Source organism: Crassostrea angulata, chromosome 10 (genome assembly GCF_025612915.1).
Source record: "Crassostrea angulata isolate pt1a10 chromosome 10, ASM2561291v2, whole genome shotgun sequence".
NCBI classification, from domain to species: Eukaryota; Metazoa; Mollusca; class Bivalvia; order Ostreida; family Ostreidae; genus Magallana; species Magallana angulata.
This window is the reverse complement of record NC_069120.1, coordinates 2480661-2503928: the sequence shown is the minus strand read 5'-3', so window position 1 is coordinate 2503928 and position 23268 is coordinate 2480661. Positions and strand designations below refer to the sequence as shown.

The 23268-nt window shown below is 32.3% G+C and overlaps 1 protein-coding gene across 6 annotated transcripts in view; it reads right to left on the bottom strand.

The window, feature by feature from the left end:
• Window positions 1-18794, bottom strand: part of LOC128165452 (caspase recruitment domain-containing protein 9-like) — a 50897-nt gene extending 32103 nt beyond the window's left edge. For 3 of the 6 annotated variants that reach the window (XM_052829997.1, XM_052829996.1, XM_052830001.1), the window contains exon 1: window positions 9577-9723. The gene's annotated coding sequence lies outside the window, so the exon portion shown is untranslated. Of the gene's footprint in view, window positions 1-9576; window positions 9724-18770 lie in introns of those variants that run through there. The other 3 variants (XM_052830002.1, XM_052830003.1, XM_052830000.1) reach the window with 2 other exon arrangements.
• Between the last annotated feature and the right edge of the window lie 4474 nt (window positions 18795-23268).

Genomic DNA, 23268 nt, shown 5'->3' with positions numbered 1-23268 from the left:
ATCATCTGTAAAAAGTCAGCTAACATTAACTCTGCTACCCTTGTTTTCCATAAGCAAGTAGAGAGTGAAATATATTATTGATATTCTTAATAATAACATCATAATCATATAAAACTTTTTCAGTTATGCATTGAACATTTTCCCCCTGAAATTCAGTATTTCAAGAGTAGACTACCAAGCCATACAGACTATAGAATACAAAATTCGTTAATTACACTCTTTTAAATCAGTGTCCCTGGTGTATTTTTGAAGCGGCTAATAATTGATCTCTTTTGATTTACTTAGACAGACATTTACATGTACTTTTGAACCATCTGTGTTTCTTCTAATCAGTAATTTATTGGATTAGATGTTTGCATAATCAAAAATTTAATCATATCAATAAATATCTCATGGGATTTGTTTTTATAATAAATAATCTTTGTTAATTGATAAGACACGGACAGTTATTTAATTAACATTGAACAAGTCACATTTGATTTGCATAAGATGTTATGGAGCTTAATTATGCGTAAGCTTTAGAAGAACAAGAGATGTTTGTAAAACAATTATGCCCCCCTCCCTTGGAAACTTCCAAAAAGTAAATGAACTTAAACTGCAAATAACTGGACTTTTTCTATGTCCAAGAGCCATAACTCTGTCGAAATTGTTCTATCATACCCAAAATCAAACTTGACATAGATAATATTTAGATAAACCTGTATACCAAATTTCATATCAATATGTTCATCCTCTGCAAAATGAGCGGAAACATCCACAAAGAAAATGAACGTAAACTGCAAATAACTGGAATTTTTCTACGTCAAAGGGCCATAACTCTGTCGAAAATTTCTTGATCGTAACCAATATCGAACTTCACCTAGTTATTATCATGATAAACCGTATACCAAATTCCATTCCAATATGTTCATCCTCTGCGAAGAAAATGAGCGGAAACTGCAAATAACTGGAATTTTTCTACGTCCATGGGCCATAACTCTGTCGAAAACTGCTCGATCGTACCCAATATCGAACTTGACCTAGATATTGTCATGATAAACCTGTATACCAAAATTCCTTCCAATATGTTCATCCTCTGCGAAGAAAATGAGCGGAAACTGCAAATAACTGAATTTTTTCTACGTCCAAGGGCAATAACTCTGTCGAAAATTGCTCGATCGTACCCAATATCAAACTTGACCTAGATATTATGATGATAAACCTGTATACCAAATTTCATTTCAATATGCTCATCCTTTGCGAAGAAAATGAACAGAAACTGTTGGTGGACCGACCGACAGACCGACCGACCCACAGACAGCAGCAAAGCAATATGCCCTCCCTTCTTCGAAGGGGGTATAAAAAAGGTTCGAAGGGGGTATAAAAAAGGAAAAGCCAGAACATTTTAATAAAATACTTTTCAATTTATTTTAAATCACATGTATATATATTATCACAAGATTCCGGGGTTTTTTTTGTTAACGATATCAAAATACATGTGGCAATAGCATTATTTGATTTGAAAAGAACATATAGTATTAAATAAGTCATCGAATACTCGACTATTGCTCGACTAAAGCCCCCGATTATAGAATAAGCTAATCGAGTAAAATTGACATCCCTAATATATATATATATATATATATATATATATATATATATATATATATATATATATATATATATAAGAAGCACTAACAAACCAACAACACTCGTTATCTAAAGTGTCGGATCAAAAGATACAAGGTTATAAGATGAGATATAAAAAAGCACTAAAAATAACCAACGACACGAACAATAAAGTAAAATATTGTCCTTCTTCAGGACAACAAAATAAAAACTACATAAGAAAGAAGAAAAACATCTACAAAACTAGCACTAAACTAAACTAAATAATATATAAAAACTAGATAATGTTTAAACACCGGATCCAAACGTGGCAGCTACATCTTTATATTTAAGAATTCGAGCCCGAGAAAGAAAAATCCCGTCCGACGCAGCGGACGGTCTGTGAAGAAGTGCTGAAAGATAACGCGAACGAATTAACTTGCTAATTGGGGGTTGCTGTTAATTAAGTTGTACTAGTAAGATAATTCGTAGTGAAAGTTTGTAGGGAAGATTGGCCCTGTAAAAGACCACATAAATAATCATGAATGTAAAAATTAATGGAAGTGAAATAAAGCAAAAGAACAAAACCGATTAAGGAAATAGCTAATAATTTGAATAAATAACATGATTAATAGTTTGTACATGGACCGAAAAAGATGAAGATGGTGATATTGCTACGAAAATAAATCAGTACTTAGTTGATGTTCATTTTGGTGAAGTCACTTAATTTGTTAATGCCGTCAGGGCGGAATGACTTCAGTCTATGCATCCAAAATTTTTCTTTGTTTTTTCTCTCCGCATCTGTCCAGTTAGGGTTGTGATCAATGACCAAAACCATCATGTCCTCCCATTTGTGATCATCTAAATTAAAATGTTCCCCGACGGGTTCTTTAATTTTCTTAGTTTTGATGGTGGAACGATGATTATTGATGCGCCTGCGGAGGTCTCCTGTTTCCCCTACGTATTGTTTCTGACAAAATTTACAATTGATGAGATATACACAATTGTCCGTACGACAAGAAGTATTTGCGAAAATTTTGTAAGTACGGCCAGTAATGGGGCTAGAGAAGTCGTCTGCATCAGAGCTGTGTTTGCACAACAGACATCTGGTGTCAGAACAAGTTCTAAAGCCACCATTAGGCAGAGGGTTCTTTAGTTTGGTTCTTACCACCATGTCCTTAAGGTTTCTAGGGCGCTTGAAAGCTGCCATTGGGGGGTTTTTGAAAACCTCAACCATTTTATCATTGCTGTAAAGGATTGGTAGGTTCTTCTTTAAGACTGCATTTAGGCCCCTAAGGACAGGGTGGTAAGTAGTGACAAATGGGACCTTGTTTTCTTCGTTTTTTGGTTTATATTTCAGAAGGGATAAACGATCCTCTTTAGCTAAATCATCAATTGCATTCTGTACAGAGTGCGAGCTGTAGCCCCTGGCACATAAGTGGGATTTTAGGAGTTGACTTTGCTCAGAGTATAGTTCTTGAGTTGAACAAATACGTCTGACTCTGGTGGCTAGGCCTTTTGGTATGCCTCTAAACGTATGAGGTGGGTGGCAGCTAGACGTCATTAAATAGAGGTGGGAATCTGTAGGTTTAGTATGAAGATTGAAATCGAGTTTACCATCGACTAAAGTTGAAGTAGTGTCAAGAAACGTGTTGTTGAATGAGGAAATTTCAGTCGTAAATTTGATAGAATGATGGAAAGAATTGACAAAGGTAATAAAATCATCGAGGTTGTTTCTGTTGTCAACCCACTTCATTTCGATGTCGTCTATGAAGCGCAACCAACTAAGAGGTTTGAAGGGTGACTGTGTTAGTAGGTTACGCTCTAGATTACCCATGAATATATTGGCATAAGATGGGGCCATTTTGGTGCCCATAGCAGTGCCACTGACTTGAAGGTAGTGTTCTCCATTGAACATAAAATTATTGAATTTTAGAACATGCTCTAGGAGCTTGGTGAGAGATTCAGTTGAAGGGATCTGAACCTCTCTAGCGTCCCATACCTCTTTACAGGCTGCAATACCTTCGTCATGCGGAATGTTGGTGTAAAGGGATGTGACATCCATCGTCACGAGAATAGTATTATCTGGAAGATTTGAAGATGGCGTTTTGTTAAGATAATCCGTTGTATCTTTAAGATATGACGGTAAATTTTCAACATGTGGACGGAGATGAAGGTCGATGAATTCTGAAATTTTTTCAGTGGGATGTCCAATGGCACTTACTATGGGACGTCCTGGCATTCCAGGTTTGTGAATTTTTGGAAGAACATAAAATTGGCCGGGCTTACAGTTGATAGGAAGAAGGGTAGAATAAATATTGTAACCAATTTCATTATTTTCAAACATAGTATCTAATGTTTTGGTAATAGTATTTGAGAAGTCATCTGTAGGATCAGTGTCAAGCTTTTGGTAAAAACGTTCATCTGACAATTGTCTGTGTGCTTCTGCAAGATATTTGTCTTGGTCCATCACAACAATTGTTGACCCTTTATCTGCTTTTTTAATGACGATGTCTTCCCGGTTCTTTAGGGTTTGTAATGCTGATCTTTCTTCTTTATTTAGATTATCCGGGTGTCTGTGTTGTTTGGAAAGAAGTTTCTCGATGTCTGACTCGACAGCTTCTATATATGATTCTAAGGCTCCGCATTTACCAGGGGCTGGTTCCCAGTTGCTCTTAGGTCTATATAGTTTATGGTTTTCAAGGTCTTGTAAAGAAGTTTGGGACTTGTCACCTACATCAGAACTGGAGTCTTTTCTAGAGAAATGTTCTTTCAGTCTAAGTCTACGGAAAAAAGCCCTAGTGTCCTCTCTTACAGCTCTTTCGTTTACTTCCCGGGGTGTAGGGCAAAAGTTGAGGCCTTTGGAAAGCAGTGATGTTTCGGATTCGGTAAGAGTTGGTTGCGCTTCATAGACGACATCGAAATGAAGTGGGTTGACAACAGAAACAACCTCGATGATTTTATTACCTTTGTCAATTCTTTCCATCATTCTATCAAATTTACGACTGAAATTTCCTCATTCAACAACACGTTTCTTGACACTACTTCAACTTTAGTCGATGGTAAACTCGATTTCAATCTTCATACTAAACCTACAGATTCCCACCTCTATTTAATGACGTCTAGCTGCCACCCACCTCATACGTTTAGAGGCATACCAAAAGGCCTAGCCACCAGAGTCAGACGTATTTGTTCAACTCAAGAACTATACTCTGAGCAAAGTCAACTCCTAAAATCCCACTTATGTGCCAGGGGCTACAGCTCGCACTCTGTACAGAATGCAATTGATGATTTAGCTAAAGAGGATCGTTTATCCCTTCTGAAATATAAACCAAAAAACGAAGAAAACAAGGTCCCATTTGTCACTACTTACCACCCTGTCCTTAGGGGCCTAAATGCAGTCTTAAAGAAGAACCTACCAATCCTTTACAGCAATGATAAAATGGTTGAGGTTTTCAAAAACCCCCCAATGGCAGCTTTCAAGCGCCCTAGAAACCTTAAGGACATGGTGGTAAGAACCAAACTAAAGAACCCTCTGCCTAATGGTGGCTTTAGAACTTGTTCTGACACCAGATGTCTGTTGTGCAAACACAGCTCTGATGCAGACGACTTCTCTAGCCCCATTACTGGCCGTACTTACAAAATTTTCGCAAATACTTCTTGTCGTACGGACAATTGTGTATATCTCATCAATTGTAAATTTTGTCAGAAACAATACGTAGGGGAAACAGGAGACCTCCGCAGGCGCATCAATAATCATCGTTCCACCATCAAAACTAAGAAAATTAAAGAACCCGTCGGGGAACATTTTAATTTAGATGATCACAAATGGGAGGACATGATGGTTTTGGTCATTGATCACAACCCTAACTGGACAGATGCGGAGAGAAAAAACAAAGAGAAAAATTTTGGATGCATAGACTGAAGTCATTCCGCCCTGACGGCATTAACAAATTAAGTGACTTCACCAAAATGAACATCAACTTAGTACTGATTTATTTTCGTAGCAATATCACCATCTTCATCTTTTTCGGTCCATGTACAAACTATTAATCATGTTATTTATTCAAATTATTAGCTATTTCCTTAATCGGTTTTGTTCTTTTGCTTTATTTCACTTCCATTAATTTTTACATTCATGATTATTTATGTGGTCTTTTACAGGGCCAATCTTCCCTACAAACTTTCACTACGAATTATCTTACTAGTACAACTTAATTAACAGCAACCCCCAATTAGCAAGTTAATTCGTTCGCGTTATCTTTCAGCACTTCTTCACAGACCGTCCGCTGCGTCGGACGGGATTTTTCTTTCTCGGGCTCGAATTCTTAAATATAAAGATGTAGCTGCCACGTTTGGATCCGGTGTTTAAACATTATCTAGTTTTTATATATTATTTAGTTTAGTTTAGTGCTAGTTTTGTAGATGTTTTTCTTCTTTCTTATGTAGTTTTTATTTTGTTGTCCTGAAGAAGGGACGGGTTGTCCCGAAAATTTGACAATATTTTACTTTATTGTTCGTGTCGTTGGTTATTTTTAGTGCTTTTATATATATATATATATATATATATATATATATATATATATATATATATATATATATATATATATATATATATATATACTTAATAAAATAAGTACTAGTATTTTAGATTCCCCCACTGATTCGGAGAAACAAGAATGTCAAGAATTTATTGCAAGAAACCAAGACATTTATTATCAGGTTTTACTGACATTGGTTGTACAGGCAAAGTACACCACCATACAGAGCTTATGTAAATTGGCCATTTTGAGCATCACATTTTTTTTTACAAATCTAAAAACCTTTACCACTTTAGGACTCCAAAATCCTCTCTAATTTTATATACTTATTAGTTTTTAACAAATAAAGTGGTGTTAGATTTATCTTATTATGCACAATCAAAAGGCTTTAAAGAACAGAAAATGTACAACTGGTTCCAGCAAATAGTGTCCTTCCTATTTAAGTTATACAAAATAACATCGTGTAAAGAAAATGAATACACAAAAAGTGTGCTTTTAAAGGAAACTTTTCTACAAGAATCATTTAAACGTCCTACTACCAGTAATAGTTCTACATGAACAAACAGAAATAAATCCTCAAATATGAATTTGGCTACATCTATAGCCGCAGACCTTCACAAAATGCAACATGCAGAAAAAGGATGCCAGAGATTAACAGATCAGAAAGATCAACAAACAAAAACGCTGAAGAAGCTACGGAAAGAACATAAACAAGTAAAAACCAAAATCATGGGCCAAAGCAGCAGGTAAGATCACTACTCAAGCAGGCAAAACATTTCTCAAATATATTTTCGAAGAGAGAAAATCAAGATTATCAAGATGGGCAAACAAAATTTTAAAACGAATTCCCAATACCTGGGGACATTATTACGTGATGATGAAAGTGTTGTTGTGTTTGATATTCCTGCATATGAAAAAGCAGTAATGAAATTAACTATTTTCAATGTAGCAACAAGTAATGTAAATGATGAGATTAACGCCGTCTTTTAATTAGTGTGCAAATGTTTAGAAAACTCTCCATCTCAAAAACTGTAGATGCCATGGTTACTGAAAAAGTTGGCGTCGGTAGAGCAAAAGTTCCAGGGTATTCAAAATCAAAATGGCCTAGCAATAAGTATGAAAAACGCTGTGCAGGTAGCAGGCAATTTATTCACCTTATGTTACAAGATACTAAGTGTTACAATGAAAGAGCAGCTACCAGGAGAAGTCTGTATGAATTAAATGCAGACAAAAATCACAGAAACATCTTCGGTTATTGTCCACAACAAACTTCCTGGCAGGGCATTTAAATAGTATTTTGAATTTCCTGATCAAAAATCGACTAAATGCAACGACGCTGACAAATGATTTATTTTGATTGCCTTCAACATAGCTTGTTACTGGCTTGAGAGATTACTTTCCAACGAGAGAAATTACATGTACTTGTTGAATCTTTCAAAAACACAATGGAGACAAAAAAGAGATAATGTTAAAGAAAAATATAAAGAAATTAAAAGACAAAGACTAGAGGCACTGAAGAAAAAAACAGGAAGATTTAGTAAAGAGGAAGGACAAATCGTACAAAAAAGGAAAAAAACAAACATCAGACATGATTTGTATCTGAGGAAGGGAAAGCTCTTGTGGCACAACTACGAGTCGTCAAACTGTCTTAAAACAGGTTTTAAAAGACAAAGCAATATTAAATGAAACTTCTAAAGGAAAACTCTATCAATTGGACTGCGAATGTCCCTCGGTTGCTTTCATATTGTTAACGGCGGATGTGACCGGTCAGCAAAGGATGCTCACTCCTCCTAAGCACCTGATCCTACCTCTATCTATTTGGAGGTCCGTGTTGCTCTGCTTTGAATTTGTATTTCGTTTTATGGATTTTTGAGATGGTTGACGGTTTGTTATTGTCATTTTTCAATAAAAGTTATTAAAAATACCAAATCAAAATTAATATTGATCAGAACGTTACAAAGAATGAACATCTGATTCTCCCTCTATATGAAGGTTACAACAGTAACGACAACTACATAAAAGTCTGTGATCAGCCCGCTGCACTTCCAGTGAGGATTAATCATGTCAATAACTACTACATATACTGTCATACCTACCTATTTGATCCCGTTGGACTCTTTAATTTCTTGATGGATTTTATTTTTATTTCGTTTTATGGATTTTTGAGATGGTTCACGGTTTGTTATTGTCATTTTTTTTTCATTTTATCCATTTTTCTACAAACGTACTTTTTCTGAATGCTTCATGTATCTAATCACTATAATTATCATACACATTTAATACAATATTATCCAGTGAATTTAAACTAATATTAATATATTTTATCGGTTTACTTTCAATTTTTATTTATTTTTGTATTTTAGAATTACAACATTCACATAAATTTACTTGCTTCATTTTAAAGTAAATCCACCCTCCTGTGACGTCATGCATTTTACATAAACCATGAATTCATTAAAATTCTTGCAAGTAGATTTGTAATTTCTATGTTATCATAGGTGCACATCAAAAACTCAAATCATTGTTTACTTGGAGATATTTAATAAGCGTTTTTCATCCTTATATTCGATATAATTCAATAATGACAAAGGGAAATAACTCTTTTCTACTTTTCTCTAAGTGATATATCTATATGCTATAATTTTTCTAATGTAAACAATTTTTTCTTTTTTTTAAATTAATTTTAGTTTTCTGGCAAAGAAAGCAATAAAATTTAAATAGACAAACAAGTATCCATCCACTAACATTTAATTTTTAAACCAAAAAAAGTGTGTTTTTCAGATGATAATGTCAGCCTTTGGTTTTTATTACCTTACATCTTAAATAGTATGGATACATATATATATTTTTTATTTTTTTATGAAATTCAAGTCCAATAAGTTAAAAAAAAGTTAAGTTTTTAACTTTGAACCCATGATTTTATAGGTACAGAGTTACCTTAATAGCAAATTACATGTATATTCAAAATTACAAAGATTACTAAATGATGTTTAAAGGTTACAGAATAAAGAAAATTTTTGAACTTTTTGCTAATTCATTTCATTTATTTATTTAGCAGGTATCCTGTGCTTTGGGAGAGTGATGGGCCAGTAAACTTTGTAAAGGGTCTAAGTAAGACAAAAATAAAAAAAAAATTAACCAACGTTTTAGTTTTATGTGTTTCTATTTTTTTTAATGGTAACGGTTTTTCCAAAACAAACACAGAAACGTTTAGTTTCTTAATATTCCTTATTTGTGAAGCAAACCTGAAAAACAAAACTGTTTTGTATATGCAATAGCTAGAAACCAGAACTTTAAGACAGTGCAAGCAGTTTATCTAGAATTGTGTGGAAAAAATCAACTTCCATACCTACCGCTTACGCAGTGTATATCATATATAAAAACATGCTCAATTTAACATGTATTTCGTTACCCATGTATATTTTAAAATAAAGTTTTAAAAAATTACCTGAATTTGAGATGCCATGAATAAAAAACTGATGACTGCTTTCAATATCGACTGGTTTATGTTAAAGTCCTGTCGTTAGTTTTTTCATTCATTTATACACATTGTTGTATTTTCCAAAGTTCAAACTTCCTGGTTGACCATTTTTTTCTTCTAGAATGTCGATCCCGGTAAGAACACCCCCCCCCCCCTCCTTTCCACCCTAACTAGAAAGCTAGAACTTATACAAAAAATGGTTTGACGCAGACTTGGGTAAAATGCGAGCAAGAGTTGTTGCTCAGGGTAAACTATATTACATGTATAAATCCCCCAAGGACCCCATTATCAGAGGGCACTACTGTAAATTATATACGGAATATAACAAATTAAGGAAGATAAAATATAGAAAATTTAGAAACGACATTATTAAATGGCTAGATTCTTTGCGGATAGATGACCCAAAACAATATTGGAAACTTGTAAATGATCTAAGGGCAGAAAAAGCTGATTCAACTAATTATCCAGTAGAACCTAATGCGTGGTTAGACCATTTTAAATCTTTACATTCATCAGTGGACAAAAACTTTGAAGACAGATTTAAAGAATTAAATTTTCTACTTGCAGAAAAAGAACGTAAACATAACATATTTAATAAACTAGACAACATAATAACAAACAAAGAAATATCTGCTGCAATTTCTTCTTTGAAATGTGGAAAAGCAAAAGGGTTAGATCTTATATCGAATGAAATGTTGAAAAGTTGACACACATTTCTCATACCTTGTTTATTGAAACTATTTAATTTATGCTTTTCCTTTAGTTATTACCCAGAGCAATGGGCTAAGGGATATATCACTCCTATATTCAAATCAAATGATCCCTGTGACCCAAACAATTACCGTGGAATAACTATAACAAGTACTCTGGGCAAACTTTTCAATACTATTTTGAACACCAGATTAGATAGCTTCCTAAGTGAAAATAATCTAATACACCCTTGTCAGGTTGGATTCACAAAACATGCCAGAACCTCTGATCATTGTTTTATTGTTAAATGTTTAATTGATACTAGTAAATATTGTAATACAAATGAAGGTAGATTATATGCCTGCTTTATAGATTTTCATAAAGCTTTTGATAGTGTTGTTCACAATGGATTGAAACTAAAACTACTACAGCATAATATGGGAACAAAATTTTATTTGATAATTTTCTTACCTCCTCATTTCTTATCAAATTAGGGGTGCGTCAAGGAGACAATTTGAGCCCCACATTATTTAAAATGTTTATAAATGACCTGCCATCATATTAACAGGGCTGTATTGACTCTATATCATTATACTAAAAAAACATAGACTGTTTAATGTATGCTGATGACATAGTAATCTTTTCATCATCACCAGAAGGACTTCAGCAAAAATTGAATGCTTTATAGAAATATTGTGATGACTGGGGTATGCAAGTTAATTCCAATAAAACAAAAGTTATTATATTTAACAAAGCTGGGAGAACAATAAAAGATAAATTCAGTTACAAAAATTTCAATATTGAATGTGTACCAAGTTACAAATACTTAGGCATTCATTTCGCAGCTTCAGGGACTCTCTCACTGGCTTAAGGTGGAATTACACAAAATGGGACTGAAAGCTTATTTCAAACTACGAAAAGACTTCCTGAGTCTAAACCCCGGGATATCCACTAGCTTAAATGTATTTGACCACACTATAAAGCCAATTTTACTTTATGGCTCTGAAATATGGGGAATCTTTAACGTCAATAACATAAAAATAAAACAGTCTAATGATATATTGATACAACAATGTTATAACAACTTAATAGCTGAAACTTTACATCTCAAATTTTGTAAAACCATATTGGGGTTGAATAAGAAAAGTATGAACCATGCTTCATTTTCTGAACTAGGAAGATTTCCTCTACATTATGATATTGTCAATGGATTACTAAAATATTGCTACAGATTAGAAAATTTAACAACAGAGTTTCCTCTATTAAAAGATGCATTTCTATGTAGTAAAGAACTTCATTTCGCCCAAAATACAACCTGGTATTCCTCTATTGAAAAGCTACTAAACATTCTTAATATTCAAAACATTATGACATATTCTAAAAAAGACTTTGTTACTTCTTTAAAACAATCTCAGACTAAAAAATATTTGATGGATTGGCAGTACTCAAATGAAACACTTAAGGATGGCAAACTTGTTACTTATATATTTTTGAAAACTAACTTCAGACAGGAAAAGTATTTAACTATATTAAGACCTGAATACAGAAAGCCAATCTGTAGACTGCGGATATCTGCGCATAGACTTTTTATTGAATCGGGCAGATATAATAACACACCTAGAACAGAAAGAATATGTAAAAATTGTACACTTAATAAAATTGAAGATGAAGAACATTTTCTTATCCAATGCAGCAAATTATCAAAAGAAAGAGAGGAACTATTTGATTTAATTTCATCTAAAGCAAAACATTTTACTAGTTTACAAGATAAACAAAAATTATTTTAGATTCTAAACTGTAAAGAATTAGATATATTAAACTCTGTTGGTAAATTTTTACAAAAGGCATTGTCTTTATTTGTATTTCCTATTCAAATATTTGTTTTTATTTTTTCAATCATATGATAAACTATTTCAAATTTGTATGTGCATTCGTATTTTGACATATTTATGTATGGTGTTTAACATAAATATATAGAAGACACTGTATTGAATGTATGGTATATATATATATATATATATATATATATATATATATATATATATATATATATATATATATATATATATATATATATATATATATATATATATATAATCAATGAACAGTTCCAAAGTTTCTATTCACTAGCGCTTTCTGGATTTACATCCTTCTTCAGGTGAACGTACATAAGTTCGTTACATCATGACGTCATAGTAAACGTTTCTAAGGAAAACAATTTCATAACTTATGTACGTTCACCTGAAGAAGGATGTAAATCCAGAAAGCGCTAGTGAATAGAAACTTTGGAACTGTTCATTTTCTTTTTCTTTTTTGATTATTTATACTGTGTGATATCACCTTTCACTCATTTTGGATTATGTTACGGATTCACACATAGAAGAAATGGCAGAACCAAATACTACGGATAAAACTGTAAGTAATAACATGGAATTATTACTTAAGGAGATTTCTGAAAAACTATCAATTTTGATTGAAAAATTTGATAGCAACCATGAACCTATTAAACAAACTCTTGACGCTATCAACCAGAATTTGGAATCTATCAATGATAAACGCCAAGGTTTCATTGATTTCGGAGCAACATCCGCTACAAATAACATGCAGCTGGAAAAAGAAATCAGCATGAAGAAAAATATCATCATCCGGACATGGAAAAGAAATCTAAACGAACGAAAACAGGCATTTTGGAATGCATTGAAAACTGAAAATATTGTCAACATCTATAAAAAATGGCGACAAGAGGAAAATACCATCATAATGCCGAGAAAATTTCACATCAAAAAAATAGCAGGGGAGGATGAAACTGAAAGAGCAATAAGAGAAAATTTAGCTCTACAAAAATTTGATGCAGAAATTGCACTATTGGAAACAAGATCAACTAGGTATACTCAACGATTTCAAAATATTGATATCAAAATGGAAGATGAAATAAAGAAAATTTCATCGGGAGAAGTTCAGAACCACTTACTTAAACAGTGGAAAAAAGTCACCGATGAGGAGGAAGAAAAGTCTGAATACATCTGGACCAAGAAGAAGGTCTTTTATGACGATTATGCAGAACATTACGGGAACGTTGAATTGGACAGAAATGAAAAACCTGCCCAAAACAAATCGTTAAAACCAAGATCAAGGTATCAGCATCGAAACGATAAAACATATGCTGATGTAACCATGGAAAAAAACAATGAATCGGCGAGACAGAGGACTAACAATCAAACATTTAAATCAACACAAAATAACCAACGACACCATGGAAACTGGAATCAAAACCAAAGGTACCTTAAACCAACAACCGGAAGAACTCATCAAAGAGACCAAAGCTATAATCCCATTAGCAACAGGCAACACGACGTTCACAACGATGAAATGAACAACAACAACAACAACCAAAACAACAACAATCACAGAAAGCCTTTTTTGTGGAGGGGCAAAATTCAGAAATACCACTGGAAAAGTTGGGCATAGAAAACATAGACCCCAAAATAATTAATTTATCTAGAAAGACCTTTTCCAAAGAAGAAATTGAAGTATTAGAAATGGGTTTCAAATTCACACCAACACCAAACCCAGACAATCAAACCTTAGAAAAGGACATAGATGAATTTTGTCGAAAACTACGATTACGTGAATTTTTTGGACGGGTTGAGAATTTTAATGATTGTATAGTTCAAAACAAAAAAGGAACAACAATACAAAAAGGTCGAAACAAACATCTTGATGAGTACATTGATAGTCTGAAAACTACAAAATCTTCATTGAAAAACAAAAATCATGTGAAACATAATTTAAACGTCAAACAGAAGAAAGCTCTGCAAAACTTACAAAATGAAGATACAATCATTCTCAAGGAAGCCGATAAAGGAGGAGCAATTGTGTGTATGGACAAAACGTTTTACAAAACCCTTGTTCTTCAACATCTAAGTGACGACAACTTTTATGTAAAATTACCAGAAAATCCCGACAACAAAATCATGAGAGATTTGAAACGCCTATGCAAAAAACATGAACATTTATTGAAAGATAAGGAACTGGACCATCTTACAAATTTTGAAATGAAAACTAGTAATTTTTATGGACTTCCTAAAATACATAAAAGTAATCATATTAAAACCGCTATCAAAGATCAGAATCAAGCATATATTACTACTACTGAACCCTTGGATCTGAAGCTTCGACCAATTGTTGCAGGCCCATCATGCCCAACACATCGACTGAGCAACTTTGTGGACATTTTACTTAAGAATATATGTGAAAAAGTCCCTAGTTACATTCGGGATAGCATGGATTTCCTCAACAAAATTCCTGAAACAACAGCCCCAAATTCTCTTCTAGTAACATTTGATGTTACTAGTTTATATACAAATATTCCTCATGATTTTGTATTACAAGCTATAAAATTTTGGATAGAAAAACGCCCAGAGCTTATTCCGAGAGACTTTTCACCAGACTTCATTTTAGATTCAATACAGTTTATTTTGGAAAACAATACGTTTCATTTTGATGGAGATTTTTACAAACAAATCAAGGGAACTGCAATGGGGACAAAAATGGCGCCCACCTACAGTATTTTAGTAATGGGATATTTTGAAGAAATTTTGTATCAAAAAGCTGAAAAGGAACTAGACCAAACAATTAGTGAACACCTTAAACATTCCTGGAAACGATATTTAGACGACTGCTTCATTTTCTGGGAAGAATCCGAGGAAGATCTTCATGAATTTCATAGTCTTCTTAACTCTTTAAATCCAAATATTCAATTCAACATGGAATTCAGTGATTGTTCTATTTCATTTCTGGATATCATGGTTTTAAAAAACCAATCAAAAATTTCAACAGATGTTTATTACAAAACCATGGACACTCATCAGTATCTAAATTTTAAATCCTGTCACCTTACGCACACCAAAAGAAATATCCCGTACAATTTATCAAGAAGAATTTGCACTATTGTTAGTGAAGAAAAAACCAAAGATCAAAGATTGATGGAATTAAAAATGTATCTTAGTGCTCAAAATTATCCCGAAAAACTAATAGATTCGGCCATAGAAGAAGCAAAGAAAATACCACAGAATATACTCAGAACAACCAGAAAAAAGGAAAAAGATCCATTTTTAATTCCTTTTGTTACAACCTACAATCCCAAACATTTTAATATATTTCAAGAAGCAAAAAAGAATTTTTCTATCATTGAGCGGGATCAAGAACTTCAACAACTAATTAAACAATCTGACCTACTCCATAGCCAAAGACAACCACCAAATCTGAAGAAAATATTAACAAGAGCTAAATTTCATTCAACACCAGAAAAATATGTTGTTTCCAAATGCGGAGATTCAAGGTGCGGCACGTGTCCTTATCTAAAGACTGGAGATTCGATTTCTTTTAAATGTGGCAAGACTTTTTATGTTAATGAAAATATGTCGTGCAAATCCAAAAATCTGCTTTACTGTATTACATGTAACCACTGTGGCGAACATTACATCGGCCAAACCGGAACACAGCTTACCGCCCGCATGCGCGTCCATCGCCAGCAGATTAATGATCCCAGTACCAGTGAACATTTTGACAGATGTGCTAAGGGAGATTATGAAGTATTCCCATTTTATAAACTTAAAACCGATTCAACCGCTATGAGACTTGTGAAAGAGAACTATTCTATTAAATTATTTTCCCCAAAACTCAACAAACATTAAATATATGTATATATAATCATCTTTATTCTAACCAGTCTTTGTATTTGTAAATTTATTGATGTCGTTATGATCATATTTTGTCTAATTCAGTTTTCCCGAACTTAAACGTTTTATATTGTATTATGACGTCATGGATCTATTCCTTCCCTGAAAAGACTCTCGTTACATCATGACGTCATAGTAAACGTTTCTAAGGAAAACAATTTCATAACTTATGTACGTTCACCTGAAGAAGGATGCAAATCCAGAAAGCGCTAGTGAATAGAAACTTTGGAACTGTTCATTTTCTTTTTCTTTTTTGATTATTTATACTGTGTGATATCACCTTTCACTCATTTTGGAATATATATATATATATATATATATATATATATATATATATATATATATATGAAAAAAATCACAACACCGAAATAAACTCAACTAGTTTCATTTTAAATCATCAGGAGTTTGAAAACATGTTGCTTAGTTACACAAATACACATACATACGAATACATATTTCTTATTGTGACGTCATAAAACGCTAGTATTATGTTACGTTATGTAGCCGAATTGATTATGACGTCATAATATAAAGATATACATTAAGTACGGGAAAATAAAATTCTCCATACAAATAATAGAAATATATAAAATAATTACGGGAAACAGTTTTTATCTGATACATTATATAATTATTAGGCATTTAAAACAGGTCTATATTTGTTGATAAACAATATTGTGACGTCATAATCAATTCGGCTACATAACGTAACATAATACTAGCGTTTTATGACGTCACAATAAGAAATATGTATTCGTATGTATGTGTATTTGTGTAACTAAGCAACATGTTTTCAAACTCCTGATGATTTAAAATGAAACTAGTTGAGTTTATTTCGGTGTTGTGATTTTTTTCATATAATACTACGTGTGTGGATTTATACTATTTATATAAATATATATATATATATATATATATATATATATATATATATATATATATATATATATATATATATATATATATATATATATATCCAAAGTCTCTTTTTCAATGAATAATAAAAAACTTTTAAAACACTATTTCAAAATATTTCGACCGTGTTACCGGTCTTCATCAGTCGGTGTTTATTATTTTATTCGTCACAGGCAGCGTCGTTGCATTTGGTCGATTTCTGACCAGGAAATTCAATTCCAAATACCCTGTCAGGAAGTTTGCTGTGGACAATAACCGAACATTTTTTTTAAATGAATAGAAGACTCTTCCTTGTGCTCTTTCATTGCAACATTTAGTATTTTTTCAATACCTCGTATGAAAAAATACTAAATGTTGCAATGAAAGAGCACAAGGAAGAGTCTTCTATTCAGATAAAAAAAAATGTTCGGTTATTGTCCACAAGAAACTTCCTGACAGGGTATTTGGAATTGAATTTCCTGGTCAGAAATCGACCAAATGCAACGACGCTGTCAAACGAAGCATTTATTTTACACAAGGAAGACGAGAGAGAAAAAGAGTGAATAAACGAGAAAGAAAAAGGGTGAATAAACACCGACTGATGAAGACCGGTAACACAGTCGAAATATTTTGAAACAGTGTTTTAAAAGTTTTTTATTATATATATATATATATATATATATATATATATATATATATATATATATATATATATAATATATATATATACACTATTTATTTGTTCATGTCTGTCCTAGTCTTTCAATCATCCAGCTCTTTCCCTCTTGTATATGTTTATTGAATGTTTATGTTCATTGGAACAGTCTTCATGTTGCCCCTTGAGGGCCCTTAATTGGTTAATAAAGAAATTGAAATTGAAATTGTGATTATATGTTGATTTTCAAATGTATTTTTGACAAATATTGCAATGAAAAGATTTAGAAACTCAATGCATATTTGTAGATTTTTATAAAACTTTTGATACTATTATACGTGTATATTCTGGGATAAAATATAAATTTCTTTGAATAGAATTTGGACAGAGGTTTTACAATATTGTGAATATTGTCAAAGAAATGTAACTTTTAAAAGGGATATCATCATTTTAAGAATAAGGGTTTTTTAGTGTTGAAAAACACCACCGCCATTTAGAAATTAAATTAAATGTGATCATTGTGTAGTCTGTCTTTAGTTGACATATTGTGCTTGGCTTTCTAACATAATCTAAATTGTGATCTGTGTGCTTTTTTATGGTGTTCAAAGTTTAACAGAAGCCATCAAATAAATAAATGAATAAATATATATTGAACTCTAACGTATAACAACCGAGTACAAACGTGAAAAAAAACCGCATTAAATCTGAATTATGACTTTTTGAAAAATTAATCGCATTGTTTTGGGCTTTAAAAATATTCTCAGTAATTATCACCAATTCTCAGTCCAAACAGTAAATCTCAGTTAAATATCAGTAATTGTCAGAACTCATAGCAAAAACGTCAGTTAAGACTGTGGATTTTTAATGAAACGTCAGAAATTAATATGCATACAATCTTTAAAAGCAACCATCGCAGATATTTTTTTTTTAATCTCGCTTTTATTTTTCGGACATATATAAACTAATGAAACTTTCATTAGAAAAAGATGTTATTTGCGATTTAATATTTTCACGATTTGATGCAAAACGGTTGGAACGCAGAATTAAGTACTCGTGTACACTACAGTAAATCAGTAAATATCAATAACAACAGTAAAAAAACATCAATGAATATCAGCAATTTTCAGCAATAACGGTACAATATCAGTAAATATCTCAAATTATCAGGGAAAAAATGGCACCTTTCAGTACTTTTTAGAGCCATCTGTGTAGGTAGCTCGATATCTATTCACTTCGTATGAAAAAATACTAAATGTTGCAATGAAAGAGCACAAGGAAGAGTCTTCTATTCAGATAAAAAAAAATGTTCGGTTATTGTCCACAACAAACTTCCTGACAGGGTATTTGGAATTGAATTTCCTGGTCAGAAATCGACCAAATGCAACGACGCTGTCAAACGAAGCATTTATTTTACACAAGGAAGACGAGAGAGAAAAAGAGTGAATAAACGAGAAAGAAAAAGAGTGAATAAACACCGACTGATGAAGACCGGTAACACGGTCGAAATATTTTGAAACAGTGTTTTAAAAGTTTTTTATTATATATATATATATATATATATATATATATATATATATATATATATATATATATATATATACACTATTTATTTGTTCATGTCTGTCCTAGCTCTTTCAATCATCCAGCTCTTTCCCTCTTGTATATGTTTATTGAATGTTTATGTTCATTGGAACAGTCTTCAGGTTGCCCCTGGAGGGCCCTTAATTGGTTAATAAAGAAATTGAAATTGAAATTTTGATTATATGTTGATTTTCAATGTATTTTTGACAAATATTGCAATGAAAAGATTTAGAAACTCTATGCATATTTGTAGATTTAATAAAGCTTTTGATACTGTTATACGTGTATATTCTGGGATAAAATATAAATTTCTTTGAATAGAATTTGGACAGAGGTTTTACAATATTGTGAATATTGTCAAAGAAATGTAACTTTTAAAAGGGATATCATCATTTTAAGAATAAGGGTTTTTTAGTGTTGAAAAACACCACCGCCATTTAGAAATTAAATTAAATGTGATCATTGTGTAGTCTGTCTTTAGTTGACATATTGTGCTTGGCTTTCTAACATAATCTAAATTGTGATCTGTGTGCTTTTTATGGTGTTCAAAGTTTAACAGAAGCCATCAAATAAATAAATGAATAAATATATATTGAACTCTAACGTATAACAACCGAGTACAAACGTGAAAAAAAACCGCATTAAATCTGAATTATGACTTTTTGAAAAATTAATCGCATTGTTTTGGGCTTTAAAAATATTCTCAGTAATTATCACCAATTCTCAGTCCAAACAGTAAATCTCAGTTAAATATCAGTAATTGTCAGAACTCATAGCAAAAACGTCAGTTAAGACTGTGGATTTTTAATGAAACGTCAGAAATTAATATGCATACAATCTTTAAAAGCAACCATCGCAGATATTTTTTTTTAATCTCGCTTTTATTTTTCGGACATATATAAACTAATGAAACTTTCATTAGAAAAAGATGTTATTTGCGATTTAATATTTTCACGATTTGATGCAAAACGGTTGGAACGCAGAATTAAGTACTCGTGTACACTACAGTAAATCAGTAAATATCAATAACAACAGTAAAAAAACATCAATGAATATCAGCAATTTTCAGCAATAACGGTACAATATCAGTAAATATCTCAAATTATCAGGGAAAAAATGGCACCTTTCAGTACTTTTTAGAGCCATCTGTGTAGGTAGCTCGATATCTTTTCACCTCGTATGAAAACATACTAAATGTTGCAATGAAAGAGCACAAGGAAGAGTCTTCTATTCAGATAAAAAAAAATGTTCGGTTATTGTCCACAACAAACTTCCTGACAGGGTATTTGGAATTGAATTTCCTGGTCAGAAATCGACCAAATGCAACGACGCTGTCAAACGAAGCATTTATTTTACACAAGGAAGACGAGAGAGAAAAAGAGTGAATAAACGAGAAAGAAAAAGAGTGAATAAACACCGACTGATGAAGACCGGTAACACGGTCGAAATATTTTGAAACAGTGTTTTAAAAGTTTTTTATTATATATATATATATATATATATATATATATATATATATATATATATATATATATATACACACTATTTATTTGTTCATGTCTGTCCTAGCTCTTTCAATCATCCAGCTCTTTCCCTCTTGTATATGTTTATTGAATGTTTATGTTCATTGGAACAGTCTTCAGGTTGCCCCTGGAGGGCCCTTAATTGGTTAATAAAGAAATTGAAATTGAAATTGTGATTATATGTTGATTTTCAAGGTATTTTTGACAAATATTGCAATGAAAAGATTTAGAAACTCTATGCATATTTGTAGATTTTATAAAGCTTTTGATACTGTTATACGTGTATATTCTGGGATAAAATATAAACTTCTTTGAATAGAATTTGGACAGAGGTTTTACAATATTGTGAATATTGTCAAAGAAATGTAACTTTTAAAAGGGATATCATCATTTTAAGAATAAGGGTTTTTAAGTGTTGAAAAACACCACCGCCATTTAGAAATTAAATTAAATGTGATCATTGTGTAGTCTGTCTTTAGTTGACATATTGTGCTTGGCTTTCTAACATAATCTAAATTGTGATCTGTGTGCTTTTTATAGTGTTCAAAGTTTAACAGAAGCCATCAAATAAATAAATGAATAAATATATATTGAACTCTAACGTATAACAACCGAGTACAAACGTGAAAAAAAACCGCATTAAATCTGAATTATGACTTTTTGAAAAATTAATCGCATTGTTTTGGGCTTTAAAAATATTCTCAGTAATTATCACCAATTCTCAGTCCAAACAGTAAATCTCAGTTAAATATCAGTAATTGTCAAAACTCATAGTAAAAACGTCAGTTAAGACTGTGGATTTTTAATGAAACGTCAGAAATTAATATGCATACAATCGTTAAAAGCAACCATCGCAGATATTTTTTTTTAAATCTCGCTTTTATTTTTCGGACATATATAAACTAATGAAACTTTCATTAGAAAAAGATGTTATTTGCGATTTAATATTTTCACGATTTGATGCAAAACGGTTGGAACGCAGAATTAAGTACTCGTGTACACTACAGTAAATCAGTAAATATCAATAACAACAGTAAAAAAAACATCAATGAATATCAGCAATTTTCAGCAATAACGGTACAATATCAGTAAATATCTCAAATTATCAGGGAAAAAATGGCACCTTTCAGTACTTTTTAGAGCCATCTGTGTAGGTAGCTCGATATCTATTCACCTCGTATGAAAAAATACTAAATGTTGCAATGAAAGAGCACAAGGAAGAGTCTTCTATTCAGATAAAAAAAATGTTCGGTTATTGTCCACAACAAACTTCCTGACAGGGTATTTGGAATTGAATTTCCTGGTCAGAAATCGACCAAATGCAACGACGCTGTCAAACGAAGCATTTATTTACACAAGGAAGACGAGAGAGAAAAATTAATGGAAAGATACCGGTATAAGGAAATCGAAAGAAAAAGAGTGAGGGTACTGAAGAATGCTGTAAAAAGGAAGAAAAAATGTATGAGAGAGAAAGAGAGAGAGAAACAAACACGAGACATAATTTATAATGGATTGTGACAGAACTACAATGGAACAGATGCTTCAATCAATTCCGAAAGAATCTGAGAAAAGGAAAGCTTTTGTTGCACAACTACGATTCCGTCAAACTGTCTTAAAACAGGTTTTAAAAGACAAATCAATATTAAAAATGAAACTGCTTAAGGTAAACCTCTATCAATTAAACAGCTGACAACAAATTGTGTGGAAATTAATTAAAGATGATGCGACTGTGGACAAATAGCCAAAGCATGCGCCCCCTCCATTTAAGAAATAAAAGATGAACACCCATTTAAAGAAGGCGATATACAAGCATAGCAGTAAGCACTGCTAGGGATTTCCGGATTTTGCGACATTTTGCGGTATATTCAAACGAGGGCGTGATAGCTCGACACAGTGCCGTGCGTCAGTGTCAAAGCAAACATCCACGCCCGTAGCGCAATGGACATGATGAATGCAAATAAGGAAAATGTCAAAGTTAAGAGGAACTCGCCACATTTACAGTTATGAAAAATATAAATTACCGATCATAATACCTTCAAGATGAATCATTGTGTTTAGTCTTGATCCTTTTTAAACCCACAACTTTACTCGCATATCTTCATTAAACCGTCAATCTGTTACCCTCATACCTCAAGAGGTTTCTTAAAGATAAACTTTCCATATTTGACAAATCTGTTCTCTGAAGAACATGCAGAGAAAGATATTCATATCCCATCTGTGTCTTCGAGGCTACAAAGCCTTTATACTGCAAAAGGCAACTGGTGAGACAAAAGACAGAGAACCCTTTAGCAATACAAAGAAAAGACAAAAGCAACCCGTCCAAGAACTATATATGAAATCATTTTTTTTTATACTCTTTATACTAACAAAAGTGTATGCAAAAGCAGCACTTCAACACGGACAAATTTATTATATAGTTCCATCATGGGACGCAACTACAAACTTCTAGGTAACACGTCTTGTATTACACACCATTTCATTTACTTCATCAGCTGTAAAGTTTGCTCAAAACAATAGTCGCTGGAGGAACAAGTGACTTCTGCAAAAGCAACCGCCGTACAAACATAAAGACCCT